This window comes from Musca autumnalis, unplaced genomic scaffold (genome assembly GCF_047663935.1).
Source record: "Musca autumnalis isolate F117 unplaced genomic scaffold, ASM4766393v1 scaffold_4, whole genome shotgun sequence".
Taxonomy (NCBI): domain Eukaryota; kingdom Metazoa; phylum Arthropoda; class Insecta; order Diptera; family Muscidae; genus Musca; species Musca autumnalis.
This window is the reverse complement of record NW_027411977.1, coordinates 232,412,764-232,427,337: the sequence shown is the minus strand read 5'-3', so window position 1 is coordinate 232,427,337 and position 14,574 is coordinate 232,412,764. Positions and strand designations below refer to the sequence as shown.

The 14,574-nt window shown below is 31.0% G+C and overlaps 1 protein-coding gene across 13 annotated transcripts in view; it reads right to left on the bottom strand.

Moving 5' to 3' along the window:
• LOC141403712 (uncharacterized) overlaps positions 1–14,574 on the bottom strand; it is a 517,705-nt gene that overhangs the window by 350,116 nt on the left and 153,015 nt on the right. The window lies entirely within an intron of this gene.

Sequence of the window (14,574 nt, the reverse complement as noted above, 5' to 3'; positions counted from 1 at the left end):
AGGCCAATGTTCCTTGAGAAATTTACTTTAAAAAATCCACGTTTTCTGGGCCAATGTTCCTTGAGAAATTTACTTTAAAAAATCCACGTTTTCTGGGCCAATGTTCCTTGAGAAATTTACTTTAAAAAATCCACGTTTTCTGAGCCAATGTTCCTTGAGAAATTTACTTTAAAAAATCCACGTTTTCTGAGCCAATGTTCCTTGAGAAATTTACTTTAAAAAATCCACGTTTTCTTGGCTAATGTTGCTAAAGAAAAATTCTTTAAAAAATCCACTTTTTTGGCTAATGTTGCTAAAGAAAAATTCTTTAAAAAATCCACGTTTTCTTGGCTAATGTTGCTAAAGAAAAATTCTTTAAAAAATCTACGTTTTCTGACCCAATGTTCCTTTAGAAACTTACTTTAAAAAATCCACGTTTTCTAGGCCAATGTTCCTTGAGAAATTTATTTTAAAAAATCCACGTTTTCTGATCCAATGTTCCTTGAGAAATTTACTTTAAAAAATCCACGTTTTCTGGGCCAATGTTCCTTGAGTAATTTACTTTAAAAAATCCACGTTTTCTGGGCCAATGTTCCTTGAGTAATTTACTTTAAAAAATCCACGTTTTCTGGCCCAATGTTCCTTGAGAAATTTACTTTAAAAAATCCACGTTTTCTGACCCAATGTTCCTTGAGAAATTTACTTTAAAAAAATCCACGTTTTCTGACCCAATGTTCCTTGAGAAATTTACTTTAAAAAATCCACGTTTTCTGAGACAATGTTCCTTGAGAACTTTACTTTAAAAAATCCACGTTTTCTGACTCAATGTTCCTTGAGAACTTTACTTTAAAAAATCCACGTTTTCTGACTCAATGTTCCTTGAGAAATTTACTTTAAAAAATCCACGTTTTCTGACCCAATGTTCCTTGAGAAATTTACTTTAAAAAATCCACGTTTTCTGACCCAATGTTCCTTGAGAACTTTACTTTAAAAAATCCACGTTTTCTGAGACAATGTTCCTTGAGAACTTTACTTTAAAAAATCCACGTTTTCTGACCCAATGTTCCTTGAGAACTTTACTTTAAAAAATCCACGTTTTCTGAGACAATGTTCCTTGAGAAATTTACTTTAAAAAATCCACGTTTTCTGACCCAATGTTCCTTGAGAAATTTACTTTAAAAAATCCACGTTTTCTGACCCAATGTTCCTTGAGAACTTTACTTTAAAAAAATCCAAGTTTTCTGAGACAATATTCCTTGAGAACTTTACTTTAAAAAATCCACGTTTTCTGACCCAATGTTCCTTGAGAAATTTACTTTAAAAAATCCACGTTTTCTGAGACAATGTTCCTTGAGAACTTTACTTTAAAAAATCCACGTTTTCTGACTCAATGTTCCTTGAGAACTTTACTTTAAAAAATCCACGTTTTCTGACTCAATGTTCCTTGAGAAATTTACTTTAAAAAATCCACGTTTTCTGACCCAATGTTCCTTGAGAAATTTACTTTAAAAAAATCCACGTTTTCTGACCCAATGTTCCTTGAGAAATTTAGTTTAAAAAATCCACGTTTTCTGACCCAATGTTCATTGAGAAATTTACTTTAAAAAATCTACGTTTTCTGACCCAATGTTCCTTGAGAAATTTACTTTAAAAAATCCACGTTTTCTGACCCAATGTTCCTTGAGAAATTTACTTTAAAAAATCCACATTTTCTGAGCCAATGCTCCTTGAGAAATTTATTTTAAAAAATCCACGTTTTCTGAGCCAATGTTCCTTGAGAAATTTACTTTAAAAAATCCACGTTTTCTGAGCCAATGTTCCTTGAGAAATTTAATTTAGAAAATCCACGTTTTCTGAGCCAATGTTCCTTGAGAAATTTAATTTAGAAAATCCACGTTTTCTGAGCCAATGTTCCTTGAGAAATTTACTTTAAAAAATCCACATTTTCTGAGCCAATGCTCCTTGAGAAATTTATTTTAAAAAATCCACGTTTTCTGACCCAATGTTCCTTGAGAAATTTACTTTAAAAAATCCACATTTTCTGAGCCAATGCTCCTTGAGAAATTTATTTTAAAAAATCCACGTTTTCTGAGCCAATGTTCCTTGAGAAATTTACTTTAGAAAATCCACGTTTTCTGAGCCAATGTTCCTTGAGAAATTTAATTTAGAAAATCCACGTTTTTTGAGCCAATGTTCCTTGAGAAATTTACTTTAAAAAATCCACGTTTTTTGAGCCAATGTTCCTTGAGAAATTTACTTTAAAAAATCCACGTTTTCTTAGCCAATGTTCCTTGAGAAATTTACTTTAGAAAATCCACGTTTTCTGAGCCAATGTTCCTTGAGAAATTTACTTTAGAAAATCCACGTTTTCTGAGCCAATGTTCCTTGAGAAATTTACTTTAGAAAATCCACGTTTTCTGAGCCAATGTTCCTTGAGAAATTTACGTTAAAAAATCCACGTTTTCTGAGCCAATGTTCCTTGAGAAATTTACTTTAAAAAATCCACGTTTTCTGACCCAATGTTCCTTGAGAAATTTACTTTAAAAAATCCACATTTTCTGAGCCAATGCTCCTTGAGAAATTTACTTTAAAAAATCCACGTTTTCTGAGCCAATGTTCCTTGAGAAATTTACTTTAAAAAATCCACGTTTTCTGAGCCAATGTTCCTTGAGAAATTTACTTTAGAAAATCCACGTTTTCTGAGCCAATGTTCCTTGAGAAATTTAATTTAGAAAATCCACGTTTTCTGAGCCAATGTTCCTTGAGAAATTTACTTTAAAAAATCCACGTTTTCTGAGCCAATGTTCCTTGAGAAATTTACTTTAAAAAATCCACGTTTTCTTAGCCAATGTTCCTTGAGAAATTTACTTTAGAAAATCCACGTTTTCTGAGCCAATGTTCCTTGAGAAATTTACTTTAGAAAATCCACGTTTTCTGAGCCAATGTTCCTTGAGAAATTTACTTTAGAAAATCCACGTTTTCTGAGCCAATGTTCCTTGAGAAATTTACTTTAGAAAATCCACGTTTTCTGAGCCAATGTTCCTTGAGAAATTTACGTTAAAAAATCCACGTTTTCTGAGCCAATGTTCCTTGAGAAATTTACTTTAAAAAATCCACGTTTTCTGACCCAATGTTCCTTGAGAAATTTACTTTAGAAAATCCACGTTTTCTGACCCAATGTTCCTTGAGAAATTTACTTTAGAAAATCCACGTTTTCTGAGCCAATGCTCCTTGAGAAATTTATTTTAAAAAATCCACGTTTTCTGAGCCAATGTTCCTTGAGAAATTTACTTTAAAAAATCCACGTTTTCTGAGCCAATGTTCCTTGAGAAATTTAATTTAGAAAATCCACGTTTTCTGAGCCAATGTTCCTTGAGAAATTTAATTTAGAAAATCCACGTTTTCTGAGCCAATGTTCCTTGAGAAATTTAATTTAAAAAATCCACATTTTCTGAGCCAATGCTCCTTGAGAAATTTATTTTAAAAAATCCACGTTTTCTGACCCAATGTTCCTTGAGAAATTTACTTTAAAAAATCCACATTTTCTGAGCCAATGCTCCTTGAGAAATTTATTTTAAAAAATCCACGTTTTCTGAGCCAATGTTCCTTGAGAAATTTACTTTAGAAAATCCACGTTTTCTGATCCAATGTTCCTTGAGAAATTTACTTTAAAAAATCCACGATTTCTAGGCCAATGTTCCTTGAGAAATTTACTTTAAAAAATCCACGTTTTCTGGGCCAATGTTCCTTGAGAAATTTACTTTAAAAAATCCACGTTTTCTGAGCCAATGTTCTTTGAGAAATTTACTTTAAAAAATCCACGTTTTCTGGGCCAATGTTCCTTGAGAAATTTACTTTAAAAAATCCACGTTTTCTGACCCAATGTTCCTTGAGAAATTTACTTTAAAAAATCCACATTTTCTGAGCCAATGCTCCTTGAGAAATTTACTTTAAAAAATCCACGTTTTCTGAGACAATGTTCCTTGAGAACTTTACTTTAAAAAATCCACGTTTTCTGACCCAATGTTCCTTGAGAAATTTACTTTAAAAAATCCACGTTTTCTGAGACAATGTTCCTTGAGAACTTTACTTTAAAAAATCCACGTTTTCTGACTCAATGTTCCTTGAGAACTTTACTTTAAAAAATCCACGTTTTCTGACTCAATGTTCCTTGAGAAATTTACTTTAAAAAATCCACGTTTTCTGACCCAATGTTCCTTGAGAAATTTACTTTAAAAAATCCACGTTTTCTGAGACAATGTTCCTTGAGAACTTTACTTTAAAAAATCCACGTTTTCTGACTCAATGTTCCTTGAGAACTTTACTTTAAAAAATCCACGTTTTCTGACTCAATGTTCCTTGAGAAATTTACTTTAAAAAATCCACGTTTTCTGACCCAATGTTCCTTGAGAAATTTACTTTAAAAAAATCCACGTTTTCTGACCCAATGTTCCTTGAGAAATTTAGTTTAAAAAATCCACGTTTTCTGACCCAATGTTCATTGAGAAATTTACTTTAAAAAATCTACGTTTTCTGACCCAATGTTCCTTGAGAAATTTACTTTAAAAAATCCACGTTTTCTGACCCAATGTTCCTTGAGAAATTTACTTTAAAAAATCCACATTTTCTGAGCCAATGCTCCTTGAGAAATTTAATTTAGAAAATCCACGTTTTCTGAGCCAATGTTCCTTGAGAAATTTAATTTAGAAAATCCACGTTTTCTGAGCCAATGTTCCTTGAGAAATTTACTTTAAAAAATCCACATTTTCTGAGCCAATGCTCCTTGAGAAATTTATTTTAAAAAATCCACGTTTTCTGACCCAATGTTCCTTGAGAAATTTACTTTAAAAAATCCACATTTTCTGAGCCAATGCTCCTTGAGAAATTTATTTTAAAAAATCCACGTTTTCTGAGCCAATGTTCCTTGAGAAATTTACTTTAGAAAATCCACGTTTTCTGAGCCAATGTTCCTTGAGAAATTTAATTTAGAAAATCCACGTTTTTTGAGCCAATGTTCCTTGAGAAATTTACTTTAAAAAATCCACGTTTTTTGAGCCAATGTTCCTTGAGAAATTTACTTTAAAAAATCCACGTTTTCTTAGCCAATGTTCCTTGAGAAATTTACTTTAGAAAATCCACGTTTTCTGAGCCAATGTTCCTTGAGAAATTTACTTTAGAAAATCCACGTTTTCTGAGCCAATGTTCCTTGAGAAATTTACTTTAGAAAATCCACGTTTTCTGAGCCAATGTTCCTTGAGAAATTTACGTTAAAAAATCCACGTTTTCTGAGCCAATGTTCCTTGAGAAATTTACTTTAAAAAATCCACGTTTTCTGACCCAATGTTCCTTGAGAAATTTACTTTAAAAAATCCACATTTTCTGAGCCAATGCTCCTTGAGAAATTTACTTTAAAAAATCCACGTTTTCTGAGCCAATGTTCCTTGAGAAATTTACTTTAAAAAATCCACGTTTTCTGAGCCAATGTTCCTTGAGAAATTTACTTTAGAAAATCCACGTTTTCTGAGCCAATGTTCCTTGAGAAATTTAATTTAGAAAATCCACGTTTTCTGAGCCAATGTTCCTTGAGAAATTTACTTTAAAAAATCCACGTTTTCTGAGCCAATGTTCCTTGAGAAATTTACTTTAAAAAATCCACGTTTTCTTAGCCAATGTTCCTTGAGAAATTTACTTTAGAAAATCCACGTTTTCTGAGCCAATGTTCCTTGAGAAATTTACTTTAGAAAATCCACGTTTTCTGAGCCAATGTTCCTTGAGAAATTTACTTTAGAAAATCCACGTTTTCTGAGCCAATGTTCCTTGAGAAATTTACGTTAAAAAATCCACGTTTTCTGAGCCAATGTTCCTTGAGAAATTTACTTTAAAAAATCCACGTTTTCTGACCCAATGTTCCTTGAGAAATTTACTTTAGAAAATCCACGTTTTCTGACCCAATGTTCCTTGAGAAATTTACTTTAAAAAATCCACGTTTTCTGAGCCAATGTTCCTTGAGAAATTTACTTTAAAAAAACCACGTTTTCTGAGCCAATGTTCTTTGAGAACTTTACTTTAAAAATCCACGTTTTCTGAGCCAATGTTCCTTGAGAAATTTACTTTAAAAATCCACGTTTTCTGGGCCGAAGTTCCTTGAGAAATTTACTTTAAAAATCCACGTTTTCTGGGCCGAAGTTCCTTGAGAAATTTACTTTAAAAATCCACGTTTTCTGAACCAATGTTCCTTGAGAAATTTACTTTAAAAAATCCACGTTTTCTAGGCCAATGTTCCTTTAGAAATTTACTTTAAAAAATCCACGTTTTCTTGGCTAAGGTTGCTGAAGAAAAATTCTTTAAAAAAGTCCGTTTTCCAAGGTTATGTTTCTGGAAAAAAATTCTTAATTAATTTTCAAGGTGATTGTGCGTATGTTGTCTATTTTCTATAATAGCCATCAAGTATACGCCCCCCATGTAGCGATAATTATTATTAGTTATACGCCCTGGTGGTGTAATGAATATTTTAATTGAAAATAATTTAAATATCTTTACAAATCTATTAAATTTATTGCTCTTCTTTATTTGGAATGACTATAAATTTTATTTTTCCATCCATCTATGGTCGTATTTCTTTTATCAGATGGTGATAAATCTTGTCTATATTGATTTCCATGCCTAGCATTGGCAATTAAGTACAACACTTCAAGTTCGACTTGCAGCTGGTCTTCCAATGGAAATTTGTATTGCCATGGTGTTTGCAAATGGACAATAAAAATATAAAACCAAAGTCCTTGTGTGTAGATTTGAATATCAAAGGGGCGAATGACATAAATGCCATAAAACAAGTAAAGAGTTGAAATTTTCAAACCTTGGTAGAGGATTAGTTGTTGGTGATGGGGCAATAAAAATTGTAAAGACTATGTCATTTTGTCCAGGTCTTCTTAAAAATTGGATTTAATAAAGTTCTCCTTGTGTTTTGCCTCATGTATGTTGATGTTAAGCTTAAAAAGAAACACACATCACTCACGAACAAAAACTCAAAATGCCAGCTCTCGGCCTTTGTTAGGGATTTGACAGTATAATAAATGTATATCGCATGGCAAACAAATAAAAATTTTTCTCTTTCTTTTGACAAAAAAAAAACTGTCACTTTGAATCAAGATCCGACTAAGAGGAAAAAAATGATGATTGCTTTAATGTTGGCATTACAACATTTAAGTGACTTAAGTCAAGGCCAAAGAAAGAGAAAAATCATTAATTTAAAAATATAATATAAATGAGGTTAGAAGAAAACTGTGCGAAATAGCTGGCATGGGAAATTCATACACTTACCTCTTTGTCATAAAACTCATTCGTTATCTATAATATATTTTCAACTTTAATACCCAACAAAATAATTTCTTGATAAAATCACACATGAAAATTTTCCAAAAGCACATTTAATCCCTCCGCTTTATCAAAATTGCCATTCATTATAACATTAAAAATTATAATTCTATACTGGCAATTGGCCCAGGTTTGGTGTTGAATATTGTGACAAACTGTTTGGTTGTCTGGCTTGCTGTATGTTTCGTCTCAAATGTCGCAATTTGTGTATAATTAACTTAAAACTCTATAATTTTATAAAAACCCATGATTACAGATAGTTTACACAGGGTGAATGTCACAAAAATACCTCACAACATATTCACACATGCCACCATTCTAGAATTCCGTTCATTTACCACCTAACTATACACATTTCAATAGAATAATGCATTTATATTCACATGGTAAATAATATTCAAAATAATTGAAATAATTTTCATGCATACCGGGAGCGTATAATTCATTTTATCATTTTACTTATACGCTCCAGAGAATTTTAATTTTTAATAATCATACGCACCCTGGATACGAACATATTTTTAAAGGGAAATTTGAAGTTAATTTTGAATATTCTAAAGAAAATTGCAAACAACATCAACCAGGAAAACGTGAATTTTTTAAAGAAAATTTCTCAAGAAACATTGGCCTAGAAAACGTGGATTTTTTAAAGAAAATTTCTCAAGAAACATTGGCCTAGAAAACGTGGATTTTTTAAAGAAAATTTCTCAAGAAACATTGGCCTAGAAAACGTGGATTTTTTAAAGAAAATTTCTCAAGAAACATTGGCCTAGAAAACGTGGATTTTTTAAAGAAAATTTCTCAAGAAACATTGGCCTAGAAAACGTGGATTTTTTAAAGAAAATTTCTCAAGAAACATTGGCCTAGAAAACGTGGATTTTTTAAAGAAAATTTCTCAAGAAACATTGGCCTAGAAAACGTGGATTTTTTAAAGAAAATTTCTCAAGAAACATTGGCCTAGAAAACGTGGATTTTTTAAAGAAAATTTCTCAAGAAACATTGGCCTAGAAAACGTGGATTTTTTAAAGAAAAATTCTCAAGGAAAATTGGCCTAGAAAACGTGGATTTTTTAAAGAAAATTTCTCAAGAAACATTGGCCTGGAAAACGTGGATTTTTTAAAGAAAATTTCTCAAGAAACATTGGCCTAGAAAACGTGGATTTTTTAAAGAAAATTTCTCAAGAAACATTGGCCTAGAAAACGTGGATTTTTTAAAGAAAATTTCTCAAGAAACATTGGCCTAGAAAACGTGGATTTTTTAAAGAAAATTTCTCAAGAAATATTGGCCTAGAAAACGTGGATTTTTTGAAGAAAATTTCTCAAGGAACATTGGCCTTGAAAACGTGGATTTTTTAAAGAAAAGTTTTCAAGAAACATTGGCCTAGAAAACGTGGATTTTTTAAAGAAAATTTTTCAAGAAACATTTGCCTAGAAAACGTCGATTTTTTAAAGAAAATTTTTCAAGAAACATTGGCCTAGAAAACGTGGATTTTTTAAAGTAAATTTCTCAAGGAACATTGGCCCAGAAAACGTGGATTTTTTTAAGTAAATTTCTCAAGGAACATTGGCCCAGAAAAAGTGGATTTTTTAAAGAAAATTTCTCAAGGAACATTGGCCTAGAAAATGTGGATTTTTTAAAGAAAACGTGGATTTTTTAAAGTAAATTTCTCAAGGAACATTGGCCTAGAAAACGTGGATTTTTTAAAGTAAATTTCTCAAGGAACATTGGCCCAGAAAACGTGGATTTTTTAAAGTAATTTTTTCAAGGAACATTGGCCCAGTAAACGTGGATTTTTTAAAGTAAATTTCTAAAGAAAAATTGGCCTAGAAAATGTGGATTTTTTAAAGTAATTTTCTCAAGGAACATTGGCCCAGAAAACGTGGATTTTTTAAAGTAATTTTTTCAAGGAACATTGGCCCAGTAAACATGGATTTTTTAAAGTAAATTTCTAAAGAAACATTGGCCTAGAAAACGTGGATTTTTTAAAGTAAATTTCTCAAGGAACATTGGCCCAGAAAACGCGGATTTTTTAAAGTAAATTTCTCAAGGAACATTGGCCTAGAAAATGTGGATTTTTTTAAACTAAATTTCTCAAGGAACATTGACCTAGAAAACGTGGATTTTTTAAAAGAAATTTCTCAAGGAACATTGGCCCAGAAAATGAGGATTTTTTTAAGTAAATTTCACATTGACCTAGAAATTGAGAATTTTTTTAAATTAATTTCTGTCCAATATGTCGTATACATGTTGTCATAACTTATACGCCATCATTGTTGACAAATCTTTAGTTAGCATTGATTATTATGTAATTATTATTTAGTTACAACTAATTAGTCGTATATTTATTTCCTATATAATATCACAAAACTGTTGGTAATTAGACAAAACCACAACTTTCACTTGCTGTTGACCTTAACTGCCTCTAACTTTAGTTGGTGGGTGTGGTGGCGGCCTCCTCATAGCTTAGCATTGATTATTTACTGTTGCAATAATGTCGTTGTCCGGGTGCTGGCTTTAATGTTTGGGGTAGTGGTCCTGTGTGGCAGCGGCGAACTTGTCTGCCACTGTCACAGGGGAAACGTTAACCTCAATCACATTGTAAATATTTCTTCCACAACAAAACGTTTAATGTTTAGTTGTTGCTATTTTGTTGTTTCTTATTCTTTTCATGTTTGAGTATTTGACCTGTCATTGTCCTTGGGTAAAGAAAGGTATCTATTTGTCATACGCTTGTAAAAGGAACAAAAAAAATTAACAACAAAAACAAGACGAATATAGCAAAATATTTACTTGATTTTCTAATAAATGGTTGACAATTTATTTTTGTAATTTTGTTATGGCATTTTATAAACGAGAAAAAGGTTTGGGTAAGGTGCTCTAGGGAGCAGAGATTTTAAAAATTATTTCATTAAAATTATCGTGAAATGTGGTTTTGTGCAAATGCGATTAGCCTTTTTCAATCCATTCAGACGGTAAGAACACTGGGGGTCATTGGACGTATTCGTAATATTTAATGGTTAGTTAAAAGTATACACCCCCATGTACAATAATAATTAATAATAGTTATACGCTTAGAAGGACCAAAGCAATATTAAAATTTTATTAAAGGATAACAAATTTCAATATTAGGAGGCTAGACTCAGTTAAGAAGCTTTTAAAGACTAATAAGAATCAATTTATTTTAGACAGGATAAAAGACATCCACATTTTCTAAATTTAAATCAAATATAGGGATTAAGTGGGAACATAATATTTATGGGAAATTTATGAGAAATTTACTTTAAAAAATCCACGTTTTCTGGGCCAATGTTGCTTGAGAAATTAACTTTAAAAAATCCACGTTTTCTGGGCCAATGTTCCTTGAGAAATTTACTTAAAAAATCCACGTTTTCTGGGCCAATGTTCCTTGAGAAATTTACTTTAAAAATTCCACGTTTTCTGGGCCAATGTTCCTTGAGAAATTTACTTTAAAAAATCCACATTTTCTGGGCCAATGTTCCTTGAGAAATTTACTTTAAAAAAGTCCACGTTTTGTGAACTTTTGGTAGGTGAAAATATTTTTTTTAAAAAATCCACGTTTTGTGGTCTTTTGGTGCGTGAAAAAAATCCACGTTTTGTGGTCTTTTGGTGGGTGAAAAAAATCCACGTTTTGTGGTCTTTTGGTGGGTAAAAAAAATCGACGTTTTGTGGTCTTTTGGTGGGTGAAAAAATCCACGTTTTGTGGTCTTTTGGTGTGTGAAAAAAATTCTTTAAAAAATCCACGTTTTGTGGTCTTTTGGTGGGTGAAAAAATCCACGTTTTGTGGTCTTTTGGTGGGTGAAAAAAATTCTTTAAAAAATCCACGTTTTGTGGTCTTTTGGTGGGTGAAACAAATTCTTTAAAAAATCCACGTTTTGTGGTCTTTTGGTGTGTGAAAAAAATTCTTTAAAAAATCCACGTTTTGTGGTCTTTTGGTGTGTGAAAAAATTCTTTAAAAAATCCACGTTTTGTGGTCTTTTGGTGTGTGAAAAAAATTCTTTAAAAAATCCACGTTTTGTGGCCTTTGGTTTGATGAAAAAATTTCTTTAAAAAATCCACGTTTTGTGGTCTTTTGGTGGGTGAAAAAATTGTTTAAAAATCCACTTTTTGTGGCCTTTGGTTTATGAAAAAATTTCTTTAAAAAATCCACGTTTTGTGGCCTTTGGTTTGATGAAAAAATTTCTTGAAAAAATCCACGTTTTGTGGCCTTTGGTTTGATGAAAAAATTTCTTGAAAAAATCCACGTTTTGTGGCCTTTGGTTTGATGAAAAAAATTCTTTAAAAAATCCACGTTTTGTGGCCTTTGGTTTGATGAAAACATTTCTTTAAAAAATCCACGTTTTGTGGCCTTTGGTTTGATGAAAAAATTTCTTGAAAAAATCCACGTTTTGTGTCCTTTGGTTTGATGAAAAAATTTCTTTAAAATTTCCACGCTTTGTGGCCTTTGGTTTGATGAAAAAATTTCTTGAAAAAATCCACGTTTTATGTCCTTTGGTTTGATGAAAAAATTTCTTTAAAATTTCCACGCTTTGTGGCCTTTGGTTTGATGAAAAAATTTCTTTAAATTTTCCACGTTTTGTGGCCTTTGGTTTGATGAAAAAATTTCTTTAAAAAATCCAAGTTTTGTGGCCTTTGGTTTGATGACAAAATTTCTTTAAAAATTCCACGTTTTGTGGCCTTTGGTTTGATGTAAAAATTTCTTTAAAAAATCCACGTTTTGCGGCCCTTGGTTTGATGAAAAAATTTGTTTAAAAAATCCAAATGTTTGTGGACTTTGGTTTGATGAAAAATTTCTTGAAAAAATCCACGTTTTGTGGCCTTTGGTTTGATGAAAAATTTCTTGAAAAAATCCACGTTTTGTGGCTGTTGGTTTGATGAAAAAAATTCTTTAAAAAATCCACGTTTTGTGGCTGTTGGTTTGATGAAAAAATTTCTTTAAAAAATCCACGATTTGTGGCCTTTGGTTTGATGAAAAAATTTCTTTAAAAAATCCACGTTTTGTGGCCTTTGGTTTGATGAAAAAATTTCTTTAAAAAATCCACGTTTTGTGGCCTTTGGTTTGATGAAAAAAAATTCTTTAGAAAATCCACGTTTTGTGGCCTTTGGTTTGATGAAAAAATTTCTTTAAAATTTCCACGTTTTGTGGCTTTTGGTTTGATGAAAAAATTTCTTTAAAAAATCCACGTTTTGTGGCCTTTGGTTTAATGAAAAAATTTCTTTAAAAAATCCACGTTTTGTGGCCTTTTTTTAATGAAAAAATTTCTTTAAAAAATCCACGTTTTGTGGCCTTTGGTTTAATGAAAAAAAAATCTTTAAAAAATCCACGTTTTGTGGCCTTTGGTTTAATGAAAAAATTTCTTTAAAAAATCCACGTTTTGTGGCCTTTGGTTTAATGAAAAAATTTCTTTAAAAAATCCACGTTTTGTGGCCTTTGGTTTAATGAAAAACTTTCTTTAAAAAAATCCACGTTTTGTGGCCTTTGGTTTGATGAAAAAATATTCTTTAAAAAATCCACGTTTTGTGGCCTTTGGTTTAATGAAAAACTTTCTTTAAAAAAATCCACGTTTTGTGGCCTTTGGTTTGATGAAAAAATATTCTTTAAAAAATCCACGTTTTGTGGTCTTTGGTTTGATGAAAAAATATTCTTTAAAAATCTACGTTTTGTGGTCTAAGGGTCAATGAAAAAATATTCTTTAAAAATCCACGTTGTGTGGTCTTTGGTTTGATGGAAAAATATTCTTTAAAAAATCCACATTTTGTGGTCTTTTGGTGGGTGAAAAAAATTCTTTAAAAAATCCACGTTTTGTGGTCTTTTGGTGGGTGAAAAAAATTCTTTAAAAAATCCACGTTTTGTGGTCTTTTGGTGGGTGAAAAAAATTCTTTAAAAAATCCACGTTTTGTGGCCTTTGGTTTGATGAAAAAATTTCTTTAAAAAATCCACGTTTTGTGGCCTTTTGTTTGGTGAAAAAATTCTTTAGAAAATCCACGTTTTGTGGCTGTTGGTTTAATGAAAAAAAATCTTTAAAAGTTCCACCTTTTGTGCCCTTTGGTTTGATGAAAAAATTTCTTTAAAAAATCCACGTTTTGTGGCCTTTTTTTTAATGAAAAAATTTCTTTAAAAAATCCACGTTTTGTGGCCTTTGGTTTAATGAAAACAAAATCTTTAAAAAATCCACGTTTTGTGGCCTTTGGTTTAATGAAAAAATTTCTTTAAAAAATCCACGTTTTGTGGCCTTTGGTTTAATGAAAAACTTTCTTTAAAAAAATCCACGTTTTGTGGCCTTTGGTTTGATGAAAAAATATTCTTTAAAAAATCCACGTTTTGTGGTCTTTGGCTTGATGAAAAAATATTCTTTAAAAATCTACGTTTTGTGGCCTTTGGTTTGATGAAAAATATTCTTTAAAAAACCCACGTTTTGTGGCCTTTGGTTTGATGAAAAAATATTCTTTAAAAATCTACGTTTTGTGGCCTTTGGTTTAATGAAAAACTTTCTTTAAAAAAATCCACGTTTTGTGGCCTTTGGTTTGATGAAAAAATATTCTTTAAAAAATCCACTTTTTGTGGTCTTTGGCTTGATGAAAAAATATTCTTTAAAAATCTACGTTTTGTGGCCTTTGGTTTGATGAAAAATATTCTTTAAAAAACCCACGTTTTGTGGCCTTTGGTTTGATGAAAAAATATTCTTTAAAAATCTACGTTTTGTGGCCTTTGGTTTGATGAAAAATATTCTTTAAAAAATCCACGTTTTGTGGCCTTTGGTTTGATGAAAAATATTCTTTAAAAAATCCACGTTTTGTGGCCTTTGGTTTGATGAAAAATATTCTTTAAAAAATCCACGTTTTGTGGCCTTTGGTTTGATGAAAAATATTCTTTAAAAAATCCACGTTTTGTGGCTGTTGGTTTGATGAAAAAATTCTTTAAAAAATCCACGTTTTGTGGCCTTTGGTTTGATGAAAAAATTTCTTTAAAATTTCCACGTTTTGTGGCCTTTGGTTTGATGAAAAAATTTCTTTAAAAAATCCACGTTTTGTGGCTGTTGGTTTGATAAAAAAAAAATTCTTTAAAAAATCCACGTTTTGTGGTCTAAGGTTGGGTGAAAAAATCTTTTAAATTTGTTTACTCAGCGTATAAGTAATGTCGACAAGTAAACATCATTTGTAACACTAATACGCCCCAATGACCAATTATAATTTGGTTTGATA